Here is a 13,808-nt window from a genome sequence, read left to right as displayed (position 1 = left end):
TAAAGTGCACACAGATCTGAATGTCGCAGATTCGTTGACTAAACCTCTTCCACGAGTAGAACATGATCAGCACCAGAACTCTATGGGTGTTCGATTCATCACAATGTAACTAGATTATTGACTCTAGTGCAAGTGGGAGACTATTGGAAATATGCCCTAGAGGCAATAATAAAATACTTATTATTACATTTCCTTGTTCATGATAATTGTCTATTGTTCATGCTATAATTGTATTAACCGGAAACCATAATACATGTGTGAACGCATAGACTACAATATGTCCCTAGTGATCCTCTAGTTGACTAGCTCATTGATCAATAGATGGTTGTGGTTTCCTGACCATGGACATTGGATGTCGTTGATAACGGGATCACATCATTAGGAGAATGATGTGATGGACAAGACCCAATCGTAAGCATAGCACAAGATTGCGTAGTTCGTTTGCTAGATCTTTTCTAATGTCAAGTATCATTTCCTTAGATCATGAGATTGTGCAACTCCCGGATACCGTAGGAATTCTTTGGGTGTATCAAGCATCACAACGTAACTGGGTGTGTATAAAGGTGCACTACAAGTATCTCCGAAAGTGTCTGTTGAGTTGGCACGAATAGAGACTGGGATTTGTCACTCCATATGACGGAGAGGTATCTCTAGGCCCACTTAGTAATGCATCCTCATAATGAGCTCAATGTGACTAATGAGTTAGCCATGGGATCATGTGTTTCGGAACGAGTAAAGAGACTTGTCGGTAACAAGATTGAACAAGGTATAGGAATACCAACGATCGAATCTCGGGCAAGTAACATACCGATGGACAAAGGGAATTGTATATGGGATTGATTGAATCCCCGACATCGTGGTTCATCCGATGAGATCATCGTGGAACATGTGGGAGCCAATATGGGTATCCAGATCCCGCTATTGGTTATTGCCCGAAGAGGCATCTTTGTCATGTATGCATGGTTCCCGAACCCTTAGGGTCTACACACTTAAGGTTCGGTGACGCTAGAGTTCTAATGGGAATTGTATGTGGTTACCAAAAGTTGGACGTCACGAGGAGTTTCGGAATGGTCCAGAGGTAAAGATTTATATATGGGAAGTCCTATTTTGGCCACCGGAAAATGTTCACGATTTTTCGTTATTGTACCAGGAAAGTTCTAGAAGGTTCCGGAGTGGGTCCCACATGCATGGGGGGACCCAAATGAACGTGGGTAGTGGGAGCAAGGCCCCACACTCCTGTTCAAGGCGCACCAAGATCCCCCCTTAGAAGGAATAAGATCATATCCCGAAGGGATAAGATAAAGATCCCTAAAAAGGGGGTAACAATCGGTGGGGAAGGGAAAGGATGAGATTTATTTCCTACCACCTTTGTAAACGCCCCAATGGACTTAGAGGGAAAGAAACTAGCCCCCTATACCCCTATATATAGTGGGGAGGCGCATGGAAGCTACACCCCTTGCCCCTGGCGCAGCCCTCCCCTTCCAACTCCTCCTCCTCCTCCATTGAGCGTAGCGAAGCTCTACCGGAGAACCACGAGCTCCACCACCATGCCGTCGTGCTACCGGATTTCTCCCTCAACTTATCCTCTCCCCTTGTTGGATCTATGAAAGCACAAGTGCTCCCTAGGTGGTTTTGGTAATTAATGTCAACATATCTCTTGTTGGACTAACACTTTTATCTAGTATATTTCAAACAAGTTCGACAATGGAGTGGCATGGACTAAAGGATGTGGGGACTCCTTCAAGATGCTAAGGACAAAGGATTGGCTCAAGCTTCAAGCTCAAGACTCTTCATTTTACATTTCAGTGATCCAAGATCACACTGAGTCTATAGGAAAAGCCAATACTATCAAGGAGGGATGAGGTGTTGCTTAATGAGCCTCTTGCTTCATGTGCTTAGTGATATGCTCCAAAACCCTCAGCTACTTTCTCACATCCACATTTGTCTTAAACCTAAAGTCAAACTCGGCCCCACTGATTCTTTCTATCCGGCGCCATCGAGTTTGGATATCTTAGCCACTGCCACAAACCCTAAGCAAATCGGTCTCACCGATAGGGATCTCGGTCTCACCGAGATGGGATTGTAATCTCTCTGTGTATGTCCATTATCAAAATTGGTCTCACCGAGTTTGAGCAATCGATACTACCGAGATTGCAATGCAAACTTCCTGGTTGACTCATTACCAAAATCGGTCCCCCCGAGTTTGATAATCGGTCCAACCGAGTTTGCCTGACCAACTCTCTGGTTAGCTAATTACCAAAATCGGTCCTACCGAGTTTGTGTAATCGGTCTCACTGAGATTACGTTATGCCCTAACCCTAATCATATCGGTCCTACCAAGTTACATTTCGGTCCCACCAAAAACCCTAACGGTCACATTGTTTACTGAGTCAGTCCGACCGAGTTTGTTGATTCGGTCCCACCGAGTTTGGTAAATTGTGTGTAACGGTTAGATTTTGTGTGGAGGCTATATATACCCCTCCACCTCCTCTTCATTCGTGGAGAGAGCCATCAGACTAAACCTACATTTCCAGCATCCTATTTCTGAGAGAGAACTACCTACTCATGTGTTGAGGCCAAGATATTCCATTCCTACCATATGAATCTTGATCTCTAGCCTTCCCCAAGTTGCTTTCCACTCAAATCCTCTTCCCACCGGATCCAAATCCTATGAGAGAGAGTTGAGTGTTGGGGAGACTATCATTTGAAGCACAAGAGCAAGGAGTTCATCATCAATGCACCATTTGTTACTTCTTGGAGAGTGGTGTCTCCTAGATTGGCTAGGTGTCACTTGGGAGCCTCCGACAAGATTGTGGAGTTGAACCAAGGAGTTTGTAAGGGCAAGGAGATCGCCTACTTCATGAAGATCTACCGCTAGTGAGGCAAGTCCTTCGTGGGCGACGACCATGGTGGGATAGACAAGGTTGCTTCTTCGTGGACCCTTCGTGGGTGGAGCCCTCCGTGGACTCGCGCAACCGTTACCCTTCGTGGGTTGAAGTCTCCATCAACGTGGATGTACGATAGCACCACCTATCAGAACCACGCCAAAAACATCTGTGTCTCCAATTGCGTTTGAATCCTCCAAAACCCTTCCCTTTACATTCTTGCAAGTTGCATGCTTTATTTTCCGCTGCTCATATACCCTTTGCATGCTTGCTTTCTATGTGTTGTGAATGTTAAACTTGTGTCTAAACTCCACTTAAACTTTTAAAAGGCTAAAAACTGCAACTTTGGTACATAGTGTCTAATCACCCCCCTCTAGACACCTTTTCTAAAGGTCCTACAGGTGGTATCAGAGCATTGGTCTCCATTTCTTTAGTTTAATCACCATTGGAGGAAGATGGATGAGTCTACTTTGGGGAGTCTTAGACATAAAGTGCCTATTCTTGATGGAGAGTATTTTCATGAGTGGAAAAATGAGATGCTTGTAATTTTCAATCAATATCATTTGAACAAGTACATTGCTAGTCCTTGTGCACCTTGTGTTGATCCTATGCATCCTACCCTTGATGAGTCAATTAACATGATTAGGAATGTTAGAACTGTTAATCTTATCACTAGAGGCTTGCCTAGAAACCTGATTATAAAACTGCCTACTCTTGAGTGTGCCTACACTATATGGAAATTTCTTGAGGAACGATTTCCTGATTATTCTTTGAAAAATCTTGATGAAATTCTCCGTAAGTCTATTGCTTTGAGTAAGATGAATACTAGTGATCCTATGTTTGGTGATCGTCTTTTTGAGCTTACAAACCTTATGCGTGCCAAAGGAAATGTTGGTATTATTAGTGATATTACTTCCGAAGCTATAAAAATTCATAGACAAGATCATTGTCAAAATCACTCTAACGAATCACCCTCTCTAGGACTTGATCCACCACATGACGATGTTGAACATGGATACTATGATGAGGATCATGATAGTGACTTTGATCTTGATGATGCAATGAGACATTTTGGTCTTATGGCAAATATTTGGGGATACATGTCAGGAGGAAAGGAATGGGTCCTTGACAGTGGATGTACCGATCACAAGACCGGAGATAAAGACATGCTTCGTGAGCTTGCTGATAATGATAGTCCTCGAAAGTATGTCACTTTCGGTGACAACTCAAAGGGTAAGGTGGTTGGCCTTGGTAAGGTGGCCATCTCACATGATAGCTCCATACAAAATGTCATGCTCATTTAATCTCTTGGATACAGCTTACTTTCAGTATCTAGACTTGCTGACTTTGGTTTCAATGTCTTATTTACTGAAGTTGATTGCCAAGTGTTTCGTCGAGACAATCATAAAATGGTCTTTACCGGCATCCGTAGAGGTGATCTATACATTGTTGATTTCACTAAAAAGGCTCAACCTAAAACTTTCTTCATTGCTAAATCCTCAAAAGTTTGGTTATGGCATAGACGACTAGGTCACGTTGGCATGAGAAACCTTGACAAGCTTATTAAAGAAAATCATATCCTTGGAGTTAACAATGTCATATTTGATAAGAATAGACTTTGCAGTGCTTGTCAAGCAGGTAAACAGGTTGGAGGAAGGCATCCCGTGAAGAACATCATGACCACAAAGAGGCCACTTGAGCTACTTCACATGGATCTCTTTGGTCCCAACTCTTACAAGAGTCTCGGTGGAAATTCTTTTGGTATAGTTATAGTTGATGATTTTTCCAGATTTACGTGGGTGTTCTTTCTCAATGATAAATCGCAGGTCCAAAAGATCTTCAAGAACTTCGCTAGGAAGGCCCAAAATCAATTTGAAGTGAAGATCAAGAAGGTTCACAGCGACAACGAAACAGAGTTCAAGAATGCTAATGTGGACACCTTTCTTGATGAAGAAGGGATTTCACACAAGTTCTCGGCTACGTACACACCTCAACAAAATGGAGTTGTTGAGAGGAAGAACCAAATGCTCATCAAAATGGCGAGAACGATGCTTGATGAGTACAAGACGCCGAAGCACTTTTGGGCAGAAGCGGTTGAGACAGCTTGTCATGCAACAAATCGCTTGTATCTTCACAAGCTACTCGGCAAGACGGCATACGAGCTCCTCACCGGTAACAAACCCCAAGTTGGATACTTTCGAGTATTCGGCTCAAAGTGCTACATTCTTGATAAGCATCGTCGTTCTAAATTTGCTCCTAAGTCTCATGAAGGATTCCTACTAGGTTATGGATCAAACTCTCACACTTACCGTGTCTACAACAATTTCACCCGAAAGGTTGAAGAGACGGTAGATGTGAAGTTTGATGAATCTAACGGCTCGCAAGTAGAGAAATTGCCAATTGATGTAGGAGACAAAGATCCTTCGGAAGCAATCCAAGACTTGTCTATTGGCAAGGTTCGTCCAACGGAGGTGAAGGAGAGTACCTCGTCTGTCCAAGTGGAAGCTTCTACTTCACGACAAGGTGAACCAAGAGTTGATACGGAAGCATCCACAAGTGCGACACACCAAGATGAAGGAAACGAGGAAGTGCATCAAGATGAATGTCAACGACCTCCTTCTCCACCACGACAAGAGAACGAAAACGCCAACAGTGAAGAAGGCCAAGAAGAAGAACAAGATGAAGAAGATGTTCAACGAAGATCCAAGCAAAAGCTTTCACGATTTCGAGCAAGAATTGCTAAAGACCATCTCGTCGAGCAGATCTACAATGATATTCAAACCGGGAGAATCACTCGCTCTAAAACTTGTTTAGCTAACTTTTGTGAAAACTATTCTTTCATCTCTAGCATTGAACCTATGAAGGTCAAAGAAGCATTGGAAGATTCAGATTGGATAAATGCTATGCATGAAGATCTACACAACTTTGAGAGGAACCAAGTTTGGACATTGGTTGAGAAGCCCGACAACAACCACAACATCATCGGTACCAAATGGGTGTTTCACAACAAGCAAGATGAAGATGGACAAGTAGTTCGCAACAAAGCACGTCTCGTCGCCCAAGGCTACAAACAAGTCGAAGGTATGGACTATGGTGAGACTTATGCTCCCGTTGCTAGACTTGAGTCTATTCGCATCTTACTTGCCTATGCTAATCACCATGATATCACATTGTACCAAATGGACATTAAAAGTGCTTTTCTAAATGGTGAAATAGAGGAGGAAGTTTATGTTAAACAACCTCCCGGCTTTGTCAATCCTAAGAAACCCAATCATGTTTACAAACTTCACAAAGCTCTTTATGGTCTTAAACAAGCTCCTAGAGCATGGTATAAATGCTTGACCAAGTTCCTTATTGAAAAAGGTTTTGAAATTGGGAAAATTGATTCTACTCTTTTTACTAAAAGGGTTAATGGTGAACTATTTGTGTGCCAGATCTATGTTGATGATATTATATTTGGTTCAACTAACCCTCATTTTAGTGAGAAGTTTGGGAAGCTAATGTCGGAGAAGTTTGAGATGTCAATGATGAGTGAACTCAAATTCTTTCTTGGGTTGCAAATCAAGCAAACTAAGGAAGGTACTTTTGTCTCTCAAACGAAGTACACTAAGGACTTATTCAAGAAGTTCAATATGCAAGAATGCAAAGGTATGTCTACACCCATGCCTACTAGTGGACATCTTGATTTGACCAAAGATGGTGAACCGGTCGATCAAAAGGTTTATCGCTCCATGATTGGTTCATTGTTATATCTATGTGCTTCACGTCCCGATATTATGCTAAGTGTGTGCATGTGTGCGCGATATCAAGCTGCTCCTAAAGAATGTCATCTTAAGGCTGTGAAAAGGATAGTGAGATACTTAATCCATACACCAAATTTTGGCATTTGGTATCCTAAGAGGGCCTCTTTCGATCTTGTTGGCTACTCCGACTCGGACTATGCCGGAGACAAGGTTGATAGAAAGTCCACTTCGGGTACTTGTCAATTTCTTGGTAGATCTCTTGTGTCTTGGTCTTCCAAGAAACAAAAGTCGGTATCCTTATCCACCGCCGAAGCGGAATACATTGCCGCTGGTTCATGTTGTGCTCAATTATTTTGGATGACTCAAACTCTTAAAGATTATGGGATACATGTGAAACATGTTCCATTGCTTTGTGACAATGAAAGTGTTATCAAAATTGGTCATAATCCTGTGCAACATTCTCGAACTAAGCATATTAAAGTTTGACACCATTTCATTCGAGATCATGTTGCTAAGGGTGACATTGATCTTAAGCATGTTCGCACCGAAAAGCAATTAGCGGATATATTCACTAAACCTCTTGATGAGAAAGTGTTTTGCAGGTTGAGAGGAGAATTGAACATCATTGATGCTTCAAACTTGGAGTAGAAACTCCATTGGATACATGCAAGACATGAGCTTATGACTAATCCCTGATACTTCTCTTATGATGAAAATCTTATGTCTTGGACATATTTGTATCTTGCATGTTATCTAACCCATGTAGGTACTTGGTTGAATCAAATTCCATGAGGTTGTAACCTACTCATATCTTGAGCAATCTCTACATCACCAAGTCTCTACACAAGGTGGTTGAAGCCAAGGAAGCACGAAACCATTTAAACATATCCTTTGACAAATTCTATGTTAAGCTTCATGATTGTCATTTTTGGATACACAAGTGCTCTTCCTTGCAAGAACTAACCCATGTAGGTAGATGGACTCAAATTCCAAGTGGTGCTCCAAATTCTTGATGAGCTACATCAACCTCGAGCAACTCACACAAGTTTAACTACATGATCAACACCACCAACCAAGGTATGTTATTCCATCTTAGAGAAGCTTTACTCCGAGACATGAGCTAAAGCAACTCGACAAGATGTGAATACATCAAGATGCTTAAACGAAAAATGGCAACCCCATTTTGAGCTTAAACAATGAGTATGACCTATGATCAAGTGATCTCACTTGACTCCTAAGTCAATATACTCTAACATAGGAGACTTTGTCGCCGACCATCTCTAGATGAAGTTCTCTTGTGTTTTCTTCTGTGTTTTTGCATTTGTTTCATGCATATTTGTTTCCCCTTTCAAAAACGATGAGTATTTCTCAAGGATCCCAGATGCTTATTTGCATTAGTTTGCATTAGCTATGTTCATTTATATCTTTCAGCTCTGATTTTCTGTTCCCTATCTTCTCCCAGTATCCCATGTTAGATTCAGGGGGAGCAAGACATCTAAGGGAAAGAAATCATTTAAATTCATTGCATATCTTTACTCTTGGGGACATGTCTAATCAATTGTGGTACATAGTACTCACTCTCTACATGTCATCCCAGTCTTGGTATTCTTGTGGTTTCTTCCGTTTACTCTGGCTAGTAGATGCATCTGTGTTATCTGACCTTGTTTACACAGGTTCATTCCATCCTAAGCCTACTCAATACTACAAGGTAAGTATATGCATCACAATCATGTGTATGAGGAATTCTTGCTGATGTACATATTGTTTGCAAGAAGGACTCATGGGCATGAAGGTATTTCCTTTAATATTTTCTTTTGCTCTGATGCATATGGCCAAGATACATGTAACACATTGCCTGCTCTATCATGGTTATGCTCTTACATGCTTCTATATTTCATATTCACATGATTGCATACATGTAGGGGGAGCCTATGCTTGTTACATGTCTTTCCAAAGCTTTACTTGCTATTCTTTATATCCTTATCTAAAGCTTTGATGTATGTTGTCATAAATTACCAAAAAGGGGGAGATTGAAAGCACAAGTGCTCCCTAGGTGGTTTTGGTAATTAATGTCAACATATCTCTTGTTGGACTAACACTTTTATCTAGTATATTTCAGACAAGTTCAATAATGGAGTGGCATGGACTAAAGGATGTGGGAACTCCTTCAATATGCTAAGGACAAAGGATTGGCTCAAGCTTCAAGCTCAAGACTCTTCATTTTACATTTCAGTGATCCAAGATCACACTGAGTCTATAGGAAAAGCCAATACTATCAAGGAGGGATGAGGTGTTGCTTAATGAGCCTCTTGCTTCATGTGCTTAGTGATATGCTCCAAAACCCTCAACTACTTTCTCACATCCACATTTGTCCTAAACCTAAAGTTAAACTCGGCCCCACTGATTCTTTCTATCCGGCGCCACCGAGTTTGGATATCTTAGCCACTGCCACAAACCCTAAGCAAATCGGTCTCACCGATAGGGATCTCGGTCTCACCGAGATGGGATTGTAATCTCTCTGTGTATGTCCATTATCAAAATCGGTCTCACCGAGTTTGAGCAATCGATACTACCGAAATTACAATGCAAACTTCCTGGTTGACTCATTACCAAAATTGGTCCCACCGAGTTTGATAATCGGTCCAACCGAGTTTGCCTGACCAACTCTCTGGTTAGCTAATTACGAAAATCGGTCCTACCGAGTTTGTGTAATCGGTCTCACCGACATTACGTTATGCCCTAACCCTAATCATATCGGTCCTACCGAGTTGCATTTCGGTCCCACCGAAAACCCTAACGGTCACATTGTTTACTGAGTCGGTCCAATCGAGTTTGTTGATTCGGTCCCACCGAGTTTGGTAAATTGTGTGTAACGGTTAGATTTTGTGTGGAGGCTATATATACCCCTCCACCTCCTCTTCATTCGTGGAGAGAGCCATCAGACTAAACCTACACTTCCAGCATCCTATTTCTGAGAGAGAACTACCTACTCATGTGTTGAGGCCAAGATATTCCATTCCTACCATATGAATCTTGATCTCTAGCCTTCCCCAAGTTGCTTTCCACTCAAATCCTCTTTCCACCAGATCCAAATCCTATGAGAGAGAGTTGAGTGTTGGGGAGACTATCATTTGAAGCACAAGAGCAAGGAGTTTATCATCAACGCACCATTTTTTACTTCTTGGAGAGTGGTGTCTCCTAGATTGGCTAGGTGTCACTTGGGAGCCTCCGACAAGATTGTGGAGTTGAACCAAGGAGTTTGTAAGGGCAAGGAGATCGCCTACTTCGTGAAGATCTACCGCTAGTGAGGCAAGTCCTTCGTGGGCGACGGCCATGGTGGGATAGACAAGGTTGCTTCTTCGTGGACCCTTCGTGGGTGGAGCCCTCCGTGGACTCGCGCAACCGTTACCCTTCGAGGGTTGAAGTCTCCATCAACGTGGATGTACGATAGCACCACCTATCGGAACCACGCCAAAAACATCTGTGTCTCCAATTGCGTTTGAATCCTCCAAAACCCTTCCCTTTACATTCTTGCAAGTTGCATGCTTTATTTTCCGCTGCTCATATATTCTTTGCATGCTTGCTTGCTATGTGTTGTGAATGTTAAACTTGTGCCTGAACTCCACTTAAACTTTAAAAAGGCTAAAAACTGCAACTTTGGTACATAGTGTCTAATAACCCCCCCCCTCTAGACACCTCTTCTCAAGGTCCTACAATCTACAAGGAGGAGACGTCCCCGGGTTGTACGTGTGTTGAACGCGGAGGCGCCGTCCGCGGATCTTCCGCGATTTGAATCCCCGCGAGTACGACTCCATCAACCACGTTATTGTAACGCTTCCGCTTAGCGATCTTCAAGGGTATGAAGATGCACTCCCTCTCTCTCGTTGCTAGCATCTTCTATATTGATCTTGGTGACATGTAGGAATTTTTTTGAATTATTACTATGTTCCCCAACAGTTACTCCCCGCCGTGACTAGTCTAATGCATTAGGTTGGCCATAGTGGGGGTACCTTAGCTAGTATCATGCATTTGAGAATAGCAAACACGCTGATGTGGTGAAAAATTAAAGAAGAGAGAGGGGGTTAGAGTAACATAGGAAGATATCGTACCATATTAAATGCTATGCTACTTTATGTCATGCATGGCAATAAATAAGATACTCTATGATACTACTCCCTCCGTTCGGGTTTATTAGGCCTAAAGACAACTTCTCTTAGACCAAGACATATAGTAATTTGCTCACATTAATTTTTCTATTCCACTCCTAATGCACTCTCTCACATGCATGCAGCCAATGAAAAAACACACATGAAGTGTATTGATTTTCCAGCCATGGCATCAACAACAATGGCTTTTAATGCAACCAATGAAATGGTTGCATGCATGCACCTTTCCAAAGCAGGGCCTTATAAAAGGGGACATGCTTGTGATGCTGAGAGGTCTAATAAATCCGGACGGAGGGAGTATGCACTATGAAGGTCATAAACTAGTATCATACGCATGACACTAGTATATCATACTCTCCACTAGAAGTAGTCTTATAGAAACAAGCCAATTAATGCCCGGGATGTGCATGCATGAGCTAATTACACATAATAAATGGCATGCGTAAGGGGTACTTCATGATCATTCGTGTGCATTTGAATGTATGCATGAGTCTTTCCTTCTCCTCAAGAAAAGCCTTCTTTCTCTTTCCGTCGGCACCGTCGTCAATCCGCACCATCTCCGATGGCCTTTGGGTCGTCGAGGTGCAGAGGATCTAGGCCCCCCGTCGGAGGGAGGGGCCCCGTTCTCATTTTGTTAGGTTCAACGTCTTGGTTGGGGTTGTATGGCGGTGGCGATGTCTCTCGGTAGGAATAATGTCTCCCACACCCTATCCACGCCGCATTCCCGTCCTAATGGTGCAGATAGCGTTGTCGGAGGATGCGGAAGTGTGTTTTCGTCAGGTCTCATGGGATTCAGCCGGTGTTGGTCTTTCGGTGGATCTATTTGAATCCAGTTTTTGTTTTCTTTCGTTCATGTGGTTAAAGGTTTGATCTTCTCGATATATAACTCTCTTCATCGGCGATGGTTGCTGCTTTGGTGCGCTGGTCCTTTGGGGCCTTAGCACAACTCGACTATCTACTACAACGAGGTTTCCCCGACTCCAGTGAGGGAGGGCCGATGACCGCGGCGCGCCTTCGGCTCGCTCCAGCGCTTATAGTCGTTGCTTGGTGGTCCATGGATCTGGTTGTAATCTTTTTACCTCTAGTGTTCTATGTACTGCCATGATTGATGAATAGACTAATTTTTTCTCGCAAAAAAAAAATGTATGCATGAAATTACATTTTTGGAACGAAAGCTGATCAATATACACATAGTTTGTGCCAAAAAGAGAGCACATCCATCCCACGGGCACGCTCGTGTATGTGCAGTCCATACACGGGTAGCAAACCCACCACTCTATGGATGGTTAGATGGACAGTGGTATCCCAACGCACCAGGGTTCAAGTCGTGATGCTCGCATTTATCATGAATTTATTTCAGGATTTCTGGCGATGCACGTTCAATGGGAGAAGACGTCCTCGTCGACTACGAGGCGCCTATGGTTAGTTCGTAAAATCTCAAGATGATATACCAGCTCAGTCTCTCAGAGGTGCTCATAGGGGTAGGTTGTGCGTGTGTCCGTTTATAGGGATGAGTGTATGCGTCCATATATGAGCGCTTGCATCTGTACTATGTTAAAAAAACATAAAACAAACCAATTAAAAACAGAATATACTATTCGCAAAAAAAAAACACAAAATATACACACAAATTTTCTTTTCCTTTTTGCAGGAAGAATACATGTTGTTTCTTTTGGCAAGAATCATACACGTAGTTTTTGTTCTGGCAACATATATGCACTGCTAGCGTTATGATTCCTAATAAAATGAAATTACCTTTTCCTTTTTGGGAGGGTCTTCAGCCGCAGTGGGGGAGCTATGTAGGGGCAAAACAGTGCCATGCCCCCCAGCTTAGAACAATGCAAAGCATGAGCCTAACTGGGCTATTTCTGAATTTTTTGGTGGTATTCTTCAGATTGGCCCGCCCTGCTCTGAGTTTGTAGCTCCGCCACTGTTCAGCCGCTTATGTTAACAAACCATGCACACACTTTATATTAAATGTATGATATTATTATTTCTACATCCCCTATTTACGTGACATAAAATTACGAACATAAAAACATAAAGTAAAATATACATAAAAACATTTTTTTGTGGTTTTATCATTTATATCTTTGTTTTCTTGTGCCAATTTGTGCAGTGAATCAATATGAACATTGCTATTTGTATATCAAATGTTATTTTTAATATAGTGACATAAGAGTACACCATATGCGAAATAACTTATTCTGCATCCCATGTCATGAATAACATTACTATTTATATATTGTTCCACAATGTAGTGCATATTAGGGGTTTTAAGTCAGACATGTCTATATTCTTAGAAAAAAAATCAACATCCACATTACAAAATTAGTATCAGAGTTTTTTTTTGTGGGAAAAAAATAGTATATATCAAAGGTATCATTAGATCCATCATGAAGTGAATTTCTACAACTTATTTATATAGTATTTTTTAGATGCTGATATTTATTCTGTAAACTTGGTCCAACATATACATGTTTGATTTTTGAGAAAACTAATACGTGCTACACTGTGGAATGGAGGGAGTATACAACAAATCTCTTTTCAACAAGTGACTATTCATCTTGATCATTGATTCACCCATGATTTAAAGTAGTTGGCTTTGTTGAGCAATGATTTCTATGAATAGGTATATCAACCTACATGTATCATTGACATACACATACATAAAATCTTATATATATGCGAAGAACTTCGGTAGTAATTTATCTATAAGACCATAGGGTGGCATATCTACGAAATAGTGTTGACGCTTTCTCTTGGTCATATAACTACACACATTTTTTTCGCTACATGATTTCCCCAAAGTATTAGATCCCATTGGGTTAACACGTAAATAGCTGTGTTTTATACGGGAAGGGCTTATGCACAAATCAAGTGGTTTATCCATTGGTAAACCATCAGACCATCCACCGACAAGAAAGAGGTGCCAACATCAAAAGCAAACTTTACCGAATTAGATGGCCCATTAAATCTTAATCAATTAAATGAGAAAAACACCAACACAAGGT

Source organism: Triticum dicoccoides, chromosome 2B (assembly GCF_002162155.2).
Source record: "Triticum dicoccoides isolate Atlit2015 ecotype Zavitan chromosome 2B, WEW_v2.0, whole genome shotgun sequence".
Lineage (NCBI taxonomy): Eukaryota > Viridiplantae > Streptophyta > Magnoliopsida > Poales > Poaceae > Triticum > Triticum dicoccoides.
This window is presented reverse-complemented; position numbering follows the sequence as displayed.